We start from the raw sequence: 11,871 nt of genomic DNA, 5'->3' as shown, positions 1-11,871 counted from the left end.
TCTGCGAGCATACTACCTTTATTACTGTTGCCGATTACTACATATCTACTATTATTAAATTATTAACTATTAACCGATTACTTTACTGATTACCGTTATTATCTAGACAAAAATTCATTGGAACATCCGCTAAAATTGTCCCGTCGTTCACAACGTACGCCCACATTTTTCCCCGTCCCGAGAGATTGAGGATTAGTGTAATGCGGCTGAAACTATTTAACATATCTATTATTAACTGTTAACCAATTACTATTACTGATCACCTTTACCATCTATAGGAAAATACATTAGGGCGTTGCTAAAATTCGGTCCATCATTCGCAACGTATGCCCGTAGTTTTACCTCGGTTCGAAGTCGATCACAAGAGTAGTGTACGCGGTATAAAACTCCCCCTTTCTGTCCGTCGCGGCGACGTTGGCGTCGGCACCGGCCTCCAGTAGCATGCGCATGATGTTCAGCCAGCCAGAGTGAGTCGCGATGTGCAAGGAGGCCACTCCGTACGAGTCCGCGGCGTTGGCGTCGGCGCCGGCCTCCAGTAGCAGGCGCATGATGTCCAGCCTGCCATAGCAAGCCGCGTTGTACAGGGTGGTCTGTCTGGACGACGCGTCCGCGGCGTTGGCGTCGGCGCCGTGTGAGATCAGCATCCGCACCATCGCTTCGTTGCCGATCCTCATCGCCATCATCAGCGACGCCTAAAGTTTCATGGTTCAATCACCATTAGAAATATATATACAAAATGTTTTAAACATAACGACCTACAGTTTGATTACAACGAACGGTGGCGCCACTCAAAGCGCACGCTCTGACAAGTTGCGGAAAACCACTGTTCAGCCAAGGCGTCTACAGACCGAGGGTGTTTCTATATTACTAATTTAAAAGCAAAAGGATTTGTAAATATCTTATAAACGACATATAGTTTCAGTTATATTATGGATAAATTTGTCCTAAAATGAACATCGTTGATTGTAACCTGAAATATAAAATCACAGAAAACGTCAGATTATGGCTGCTCGAGAAATACTGTAAACAGGAATGAGCGTTCACGTAGAAATGATGAAGAAATCCAAACTTGTGTGGTAAACTGTACAACCTTTAATACTCATACACTGTGTAGCCACCTCATCAGACAATCGCACAAACAGACAAAGAAACTGCGCACACGCGCATACGCGCGTGTGCTCAGCTCCGCGCCCAGAAACCCGAATCCCAAATCCCCTCCTATTACGTCTCTCCCTATATATTCGCCCAAACTCCTACATCTTGAGCGCACATGTCACCCGTTCTGTCCAGTTCCACCGTTCCCTCATTTCACAATCACCTAGAAACTGCCTAATCTAAAACCGCTTATTCAACTCCCTGTTAACATCAATGCGCCGCCCAATATGCCGCCGACGTTCTGTCTAGCTAGACTCCACGCACTAATCATTGTGACACGTGCAAAGGACATGTTACATTATCTTCCTTTAGTACTACTATTATATCCCTCTTTTGACTAGGGTAGTCATCGACTCAGCGTCCTCGCTGAACCACACCTCAACCTAAACTAAACAATCAAAAAAAATTATTACCCTGATATCTTCCTAACTCAACCCAACGAGAGAAACGTCTTTCTGTCGATTAAACCACCCACAATCAATACACATAACAACAAATCAAAATACAATAAGAGAAGCACATATGAAGCGTAGAAAACAAGTAACGATAAGTTCGACCAAAAGATAAGTCAGAAACTCAACACATTTGGCATGACATTCTGATAACAGCTGCAATAAATCTCACTCTTGCGTATTTTTATGGCTGAACCGTACGTGGCGTATGCGTATACAGACACGCATTACCGAAAAACCAGTTATATCTGGATTATATCATCATAATCCAGGGCACCAGGGGCCCATGCACACAGGCATTAATAACACGGCCTGATGTGGCTCACTCCACACATCATACGGCCAAAAAAATCATCATATACCATCCATCATACATTATAAATCATATACAGCCAACAAAAATACGCAAAACTGATTTCATATTTTCGATGAAATGTTTTTGGCTTAATCAACTCTAATGAAGAATGTGTTTAGCGGTCTGACAATATAGTGGAAACGTACCGTCACTGGTTAGCACAAATTCAAGAAACGATCACAAATTTCTAAACAAAGTTTCACGACAAAGTTTTCCACACACACAAAAACGGTTAGGGCATATATCATGAGAAAATACCGCGTTCATAAAACAACCATAAACCTACATATATTAATACATACAATGTCAGTAAGCTTTGTGAAACAACTGTGTCGGCGTTCCTTATTCAAAGTTTTATTTCCGCTCCGCAAGTATATACCCATCGACATAACATAACATGCCACTTTTGAACTAAAACAGGTATGAGGGATAAAAAAAAACGTAATGGTGCGCATGCTTGCATGGTGTATACAGGAAAACCCTCGAGTATTAACGTTTATAACTAACGTTTTCACTTATATTACGAAATCAATGCCGACACAAGATTGATTCACATACCCATTTTTAGTATTCCGTCTCGTTCATCTCTCGCGTTCTTTTCCTTTCGTGTAACTGCATCCTTCTCTTCCTTCGTCGGAATCTATCTTCCTTTCACGTCATTCTCCTCTCCGCTGACAACCTTGCCGACGCGGCGGCCGCAACTCCTCCTCATGATTTCCAGCCGATCCTCGTCGCCATCGTCATCGTCACGGCGCTAGCGCAGCCTTGCTCCCATCTTCATATCAAAACTCGCTCTTCCGTCCCTCTCTCCCCTGTCTCGCTCTCGTCATTCTTCTTACATCTTCCTTGATCCACCGTTCTCTCTCCCGCTTTCTCGCTCTCCGTCGTTTTCCTTCTCCATCTTCCTGTGTATGGTCTGTAGATCGATATAGTAGTAGATAGGACCTTACGTTGCCTCCGCAAAGGTACCCAGATTTGGACTGTCACGGCAACCAATGTAAACAGGAATGAGCGTGTCACGTAGAAATGATGAAGAAGATCCAAACTTGTGGTGGTAAACTGTACAACACTTTAATACTCGTACACTGTGTAGCCACCTCAGTCAGACATCGCACAACAGACAAAGAACTGCGCACACGCGCATACGCGTGCTGCTCAGCTCCGCGCCAGAACCCGAATCCCATAATTCCCTCCTATTACGTCTCTCCTATATAATTCGCCCAAACTCCCGTACATCTTGAAGCGCACATGTCCCCCGTTCTGTCCAGTTCAACCGTTCCCCTCATTGTCACAATCACCTAGAAACTGCCTAATCTAAACCCGCTTATTCAACTCCCGTGTAACATCAATGCCGCCGCCAATATGCGCGACGTTCTGTCTAGCTAGACTATATGGGCTTAAACAACTACCAGTCTAGCTCCACGGCACTAATCCATGTGGACACGTGCCAAAAGACATGTTACAATACCATGTCACACACGAATTCACAACTTCAGCAGCCACGCGTGACCAAAATGGCTTCTTTACTACATTATTACAATCACATCCGCATTGTAGCCTTACAGTGAAAATAACACGCACGCAAGCATGCACTACGCAAATACAACACACACACGCACGCCACGCACGCACGCACACAATATTACTTACAACAAAATAGCACAGATTTACGTTGACGTGTAACGACGACAACCGTCATGTATACCAAACGCGAATTATCCATTAATTAACTCAAATAGAGCACAGCGTGCGTGTTTATGGACAGCGAATTGTGCACATGACACGCATTTCAAATATGGTACGTTGCATGTGCTAATCAAACATTCATTATTATATAAGTAAATTTACCTTACAACGTAACGCGAAGGCAATGTATTGTCACCTATATGCGTAGAAGTAAAAACCAATGTTAAAATCAACGTTAGCAACAATAATGAAGATTGCTCTAAAATGTTTACTCCAGAACAACGTATACAAGGGTTCACGCTGTGTTACCACCATAAAAACTTCATGCGGTATATCGTAATTTTTACTAGCGATGGGTAGCTTGTAAGCTCATGTTTTTCATTGTCGCAGTATGTACGGTGCATTAAACTAAAAATAAATATATATATACGCAATATCAGAACGCGCTTGAGTGAATGCTTGCTCTGACAACGCCCGAACCCGTTATGGTGACGTGTCATTTCTTTAACTGGCTCAGCTTCAGTAGACGAATTCTGAATATCTAGTATATACACACTACACAGTATATTTATTAATACGTGATGATTACTATCGATAATCTTACGTTAGAACTTACACTGCTTGCACATGACGTGTCTGCTGTCGTGGCTGGGAATTAGAAGCAGACAAACCAACACACAGGAGAGCTTGTTCTTAACAGTGCTGCCCAAGTCACACGTTGCTCCCTAGTGAGATTTCGCGAGGAGAAACCCGTCAGGGCGTGCCAAACCGTGTAATTATATTATTACAGGTACTGAAGTAGGTATTTAGATATACGAACTTTTACTTTATTTCCGCCGAGAGATGGCGCCACGATGTCATATTTAACACACTATACGAACATCGGTGAAGCTCTAGTTTCAATAAATTAAAAAAACAAAACAATAAAACCAAGTACAAACAAGTACAATAAAAACCGATATAAAAATCGTGAACTCTAGACTCAATGAGGTGTTTTTTTGTAAATTCATACATTACGGAAGTGTTGGACCAGTGGGCAAACCCCTATCCCCCGATTAACATTTCACCCGATCAACACGCGATCAATCACGTGTGAAGAAGAAGAAGAAGAAGAAGAAGAAGAAGAAGAAGAAGAAGAAGAAGAAGAAGAAGAAGAAGAAGAAGAAGAAGAAGATCCTGCAATCTCGTCCGATTCTCAGATTTAATAATTTAGACATCATTAATAATTGAAGAGAAAAACATGCAGTCAGTAAACGCCTAGCCGCAGAATTAACATATAATAGCATATATTTTTTACGACGACGATTTTTAGCACACGCACGCATGCACACACACACACACACACACACACACACACACACACACACACACAACACACACACACACACACACACACACACACACCACACCACACACACACACACACCAACACCACACACACACGCTCGCCGCCACACATACACCACAACACGCACGCACGCACGCACCGCCGCACACACACACACATACACACACACGCACACCCACACGCACGCACGCATGCACACACCACACACACGCACACACACACACGTGCGCCGCGCACAGCACACACATACACACACACGCACACGGCACGCCATGCCACACATACACACACACACACGTACGCGCACTGCGCGCACGCACGCACGCACGCACACACACACACACACGCACACACGCACGCACACACGCACGCACGCATGCACACACACACACACGCACGCCTGCACACACACACACAACGCACACACACACACACACACACACACACACACACACACACCACACACACACACAGACACACAGACACACGAACACACAGACACACGACACACACACACACACACACAGACCGCACGCGCACGCACGCACGCACGCATCGCACGCACGCACACACACACACACACACACACACACACACACATTATATATAAATATATATATATAATTATATATATATATATAGGCCTATAGCTTATGTCAGACTTTCCGCTATATATGGTAATTGCTTCCAGTTGATGTTACTATGCATTCGTTTGTCTGCGCTAATACGTACTGTAATATAATTGTAGCGCAGCTACAAGGTAAGGGCAAAGATCAAGCAGGCAGTGAGTACGTACGTGAGTATTCGCTTGGCTTTGTTATGTTTGAATTTGAGTTACACATATATACACTTCTAGTGCATACCTATGAAGCACTCAAGCAGGAAATGTTTATTTTCATTAAAGAGGGGTGATGTTATGATATATGACCGCCAGATGTCGCGTCGAGAACAACGTGTGTGTCGCGTTGTATGCACGACCATGGTGTGGGAAGCATTCAGTTATTCACAAAAAGATATCTGCGTTGACTATGCACATGTGTGAGCATCAAACATAACAGGCTTATCCCTATAAGTCTAGGACGTAGATTCCTGCCTCAGTCTATGGTTGGACTGCATATACAGTCTATAGTATATATATATAGTGGGTCATTAATGATTATATTTTTTGGTGGCGTGTAGTAGCAGGAGCACATCAAATATGTGATTCTGGTGGTAATAAGTACTTTCCGAATTGCATACATTTCATGGCCATGGTAAAATAGTTGTTTTATTTTTTATTTTTTTAAATATTCAGAACCCAACTAAGCCTTTAGGGTTTTTTTACAGAGCAAAATGATTTGCAAACTTTTAACATTTGTACGCGTGGTTATTAAATCGCGCCAATTCACCAAGGCATCATACCGATAATCTACACATTTTTATATAAACTTAATAGTGTTACTACATATACTCGATTTTACATTGCAATGAAACACGTAAAGGGGATAGGGGTTTGCCCACTGGTCCAACTCTTCCGTAATGTATGAATTTACAAAAAACACCTCATTGAGTCTAGAGTTCACGATTTTATATCGGTTTTATTGTACTTTGTTTATACTTGGTTTTATTGTTGTTGTTTTTTAATTTATTGAAACTAGAGCTTCACCGATGTCGTATATGTAGTTAAATATGACATCGTGGCGCCATCTCTCGGCGGAAATAAAGTAAAAGTTCGTATATCTAAATTACCTACTTCAGTACCTGTAATATAATTATACCGGTTTGGCACGCCCTGACGGGTTTCTCTCTCGCGAGATCTCACTAAGGAGCGACGTGTGACTTGGGCAGCACTGTTAAGAACAAGCTCTCCTGTGTGTTGGTTTGTCTGCTTCTAATTTCCCAGCCACGACAGCAGACACGTCATGGCAAGCAGTGTAAGTTCTAACATAGATATCATATGTATTATCACGTATTAATAAATATACTGTGCATATAATTGTTGCACGTGTTGACAGAAGCGTTTAATTGCAATGTAAAATTCTAATTATTAGAACATAGATCTACCAAGGGTTAGTATTGATAATATCTTCTGGGTTATCGCATCTACGATACTACATGGGCTTCCTCAGTCAACACGCTTAGTGTCGCCTACATTGGTCTAGCGTGTGCCCTGACAAATTCTATGAGACTCGGAGGCAGCCTGTTCTCGTATGCAACGCTGTGTCTGACGATAACGCGCGTGCAGTGGCACTTCAGCGAATGATACTGCGCGCTCATTTTGCCATGTATCTCGTCGCTCGAATCCACGTTGCCGCGGAAACGCGTCGGGTAAATCCGGCGCCAGAGTTCGTATGGCGTCTCTCCCCGTGCGTTCACCACGTCGACGTGTGCGCCGTGGTTGAACAGCAGCGCGTGCACTATCTGCACGCACCACTCCCTCTGTCCCCGTGGCCGGCGGGAACGCGCGGGTCCTGTCGCCGGCTTGCTCTGGCCAGCTGGACATCATGCGCCTGCTACTGGAGGCCGGCGCCGACGCCAACGCCGCCAAGACGAAGAGCGGAGAGACGCCGCTGATGATGGCGGTGTTGACCCGCGAGGAGGCGGCGGTGCGGATGCTGCTCTCACACGGCGCCGACGCCAACGCCGCGGACTCGTACAGACAGACCACCCTGTACCACTCGGCACGCTATGGCAAGCTGGACATCATGCGCCTGCTACTGAAGGCCGGCGTGGATCCAAACGCCGCGGTCTCGTACGGAGGAACCTCCTTGTACCAAGCGGCTTGCTCTGGCCGGCTGGACATCGTGCGCCTGCTACTGGAGGCCGGCGCCGACCCCAACGTCGCCAAGACGAAGAGTGGAGAGACGCCGTGCGTAAACATCGTCTTTGCATGTGAGCATCACCCTACAGAAGCTGTGCAGCGGGGTGTCGCCCTCGCTGTCGCGTGTGTTAACCTGTAGAAGTACACCGGCGGACTCGCACGTCTGTAGGAGAGCTGACGCCGCTTGTACCACTGACTCCGCTTGTTCTGCTGGTGCTGCGTGTGCTCCTCGCTCACTCATTCTGTGGCTTCTCACCTCCGCCTTGCTGCCTATTATAGCGAGCGGCGTCCTCTTGTTACAATCGACGAGGTTCGGGTTAGCTCGGTGTTTCAAGAGGTGAGTAATCTTCTGTGTGAACGAAAGAAACGAGGATCGTTAACAACCCGATTTTAGGTTCGTTGCTTAAAGAAGAAGTTTCTCCGAGCATACTACCTTTATTACTGTTGCCGATTACTAACTATTACTATTATTAAATTATTAACTATTAACCGATTATATTTACTTGATTCCTTTTTATCTAGGACAAAAAATTTTTCTTTGGAATCGCTAAAATTGGTCTCGTACTGTTCACAACGTCGCCATTTTTCCGTCGGTCTCGGTCCTTAAACATATCTATTAAATTAACTGTTACCACATTACTATTATCTGATATTTTTACCTCGTTAGGAATACATTAGGACATTGTAAAATTCCGGTACTCAATCATTCGCACGCGCACGCCCTTGGTTTTACTTTCGGTCGAAGTCGATCACAAGAGTTTAGTGAAACGCGGGTAAACGCCCCTTCTTACCGTCGGGCGGACGGTTGGGCTCGGCCGCCGGCTCAGTAGCATGTGCATGGATGTTCAGCCAGCCAGGCGGCAGTGAGTCGCGATGTGCAAGCGAGGCCACTGCCGTACGAGACCGCGGTGCTTGGATCCGCGCCGGCTCCAGTAGCAGGCGCATGATGTCCAGCTTGCCACAGCAAGCCGCGTGGTACAGGGTGGTCTGTTTGTACGAGTCCGCGGCGTTGGCGTCGGCGCCGTGTGAGAGCAGCATCCGCACCGTCGCCTCCTCGCGGGTCAACACCGCCATCATCAGCGGCGTCGCTCCACTCGTCGTCTCGGCGGCGTTGGCGTCGGCGCCGGCCTCCAGTAGCAGGCGCATGATGTCCAGCGGGCCAGAAAAAGCCGGCGACAAGACACGCGCGTTCCCGCCGGCCACGGCTGCGTGCAGCATCGTTCTGTCGCCACGGTAACGTGCGCATTTGTCTCGCAGCATGGCTGCGCTGGCTGTTTCGCAGGCGAGCATGAGAGGCGTTCGCCCGCGCTCATCCTCCTCTTGCAGGGGCGCGTTATGCAGCAGCAGCTGTTTCACAATCTCCATCTTCTCTTCCGTCCTGTGCCGCGAAAGTGCGCAGGCGACGTGGAGAGGCGTCTCCATGCGTACGTTCACGCACGATGTTTTCGCTCCACCTCGCAGAAGTTCTAACACTTTCTCAACGTCCCCACGTGAACAGGCAGCATGCAGGTCTGACATTCTTCCCCAAACTGTAGGCACGCACTGTGCGTCTTTCTGTTGCGCGAGGGTCCAGTGCAGTTCATCTACCTAAAATGCACACTGATGTTTACGAAGGCATGTAGAGTTGATTGCGACTTTAATATAATGCATGACAAATCGAAATCAGCTTTGTTCTCCACGTAGTCACATTTTCTGTAATGCAGTGTCCAACAGATCGCTGAAAAAGGTTATTTTCCTAATAGCACAAAAGCTGAAGTCCAAGGCCAGGAAGCAAATCGGAAAGGGGACAAATAAAGTGATTAAGCCTGGAGGATTGCCAAAGCATGGACAAATCCACTTAAATATGCCTGGGGACCACCGCTTCCCAATGCTCCACCCGCTTTGCCAAGTGCAACGCGCAACTAGGTAGTGACCTGCGCTGAAGCGTAAAGGTGGTAAGACAAAAATTAACCAGTGCAGTCCTGAACTGTTTTGAATGGAATAGTGGAATATGAGAAAGTGTAGAAAACAACTTGGTTAAAGAACTAGCAAAAAGTGGTGTATCCATATGGAATCTAATTCTGATATATTATTCATTTAGTGTAGGTGCTTAGATCTAACATTAAGTGAGACAGGACAGTAGGATGGGTAAAGCTAAATAGTAAAGGTGTTTAGTTGGTGTAGGGACACCAGTTCCACGTGTCAGCTAGTTACCACCTAATACTTATTTTAATTTATGTGTTTAGACGCTGAAGCCTGCATGGCTAGATAACAGTCTATTCTGCTAGTAAAAATTATAATTAAAAAATGTTTATTCTTCTTCTAGCCATTTCATTTACATTTTTATGTTATTAGCGCCCGTAGGGTCTATGTCTCCCTGGGTACTGCCGGAACGTACCCTGGGTACGGCCCGGTATACCGAAACGTACCCTCACTGATGGCCCAATAACGTGTTACGAGCGTCTATAAACAATCACTCAGCATACGTACTACGTAAATACGTGCAGTAAATACGTCAAAGGAAAATTTCCTCGCGAAAAACCATCACAATGACGACGATAAGACGCAATTGCATCTAATGAGCGACTTGGGGAAGCCTAATTCACTACAAATGGACGCGCATAAACCGTTAACACAGTAAACGCGAACATACTGCGAAATAACGCCATATCCCATAAATCATTGCGCAGCTGTTCTTTTGTTTTATCGCAGTTCTAAACTTCTAGCAGACAACAATTGACAACCTGCAAGTAAGTTGTTAATTTATATGAACCTTTTTTCCAGATAAATGAACAAACTACTATGGATTATGGATAAATTTGTCCTAAAATAAACATCGTTGATTGTAACCTGAAATATAAAATCACAGAAAACGTCTGATTATGGCTGCTCGAGAAATACCATGTCACACACGAATTCACAACTTCAGCAGCCACGTGACCAAAATGGCTTCTTTACTACATTTAATACACATCACATCCGCATGTAGCCTATACAGTGAAAATAACACGCACTCAATCATGTGACACGTGCAAAAGACATGTTACAATACCATGTCACACACGAATTCACAACTTCAGCAGCCACGTGACCAAAATGGCTTCGTTACTACATTTAATACACATCACATCCGCATGTAGCCTATACAGTGAAAATAACACGCACGCAAACATCCACGTACGCAAATACTAAACACACACACGCACGCACGCACGCACGCACGCACGCACGCACGCACGCACGCACGCACGCACGCACACAATATACTTACAACAAAATAGCACAGATTTACGTTGACGTGTAAACGACGACAACCGTCATGTATAACCAAACCGAATTATCCATTAATTAACTCAAATAGAGCACAGCGTGCGTGCTTATGGCAGCGAATTGTGCACATGACACCGCATTTCAAATATCGTACGTTGCATGTGCTAATCAAACATTCATTATTATATAAGTAAACTTACCTACAAACGTAACGCGAAGGGCAATGTATTGTCACCTATATGTGTAGAAGTAAAAACCAATGTTAAAATCAACGTTAGCAACAATAATGAAGATTGCTCTAAAGATGTTTACTCCAGAACAACGTATACAAGGGTTCACGCTGTGTTACCACCATAAAACTTCATGCGGTATATCGTAATTTTTACTAGCGATGGGTAGCTTGTTAGCTCATGTTTTCATTGTCGCATATGTACGGTCATTAAACTAACAAATAAATATATATATACGCAATATCAGAACGCGCTTGAGTGAATGCTTGCTCTGACAACGCCCGAACCCGTTATGGTGACGTGTCATTTCTTTAACTGGCTCAGCGTCAGTAGACGAATTCTGAATATCTAGTATATACACAGTATATTTATTAATACGTGATAATACATATGATATCTAATTTATGTTAGAACTTACACTGCTTGCCATGACGTGTCTGCTGTCGTGGCTGGGAAATTAGAAGCAGACAAACCAACACACAGGAGAGCTTGTTCTTAACAGTGCTGCCCAAGTCACACGTCGCTCCCTAGTGAGATCTCGCGAGAGAGAAACCCGTCAGGGCGTGCCAAACCGGTATAATTATATTATTACAGGT

This window comes from Priapulus caudatus, unplaced genomic scaffold, assembly GCF_000485595.1.
Source record: "Priapulus caudatus unplaced genomic scaffold, Priapulus_caudatus-5.0.1 Scaffold418, whole genome shotgun sequence".
NCBI lineage: Eukaryota > Metazoa > Priapulida > Priapulimorpha > Priapulimorphida > Priapulidae > Priapulus > Priapulus caudatus.
This window is presented reverse-complemented; position numbering follows the sequence as displayed.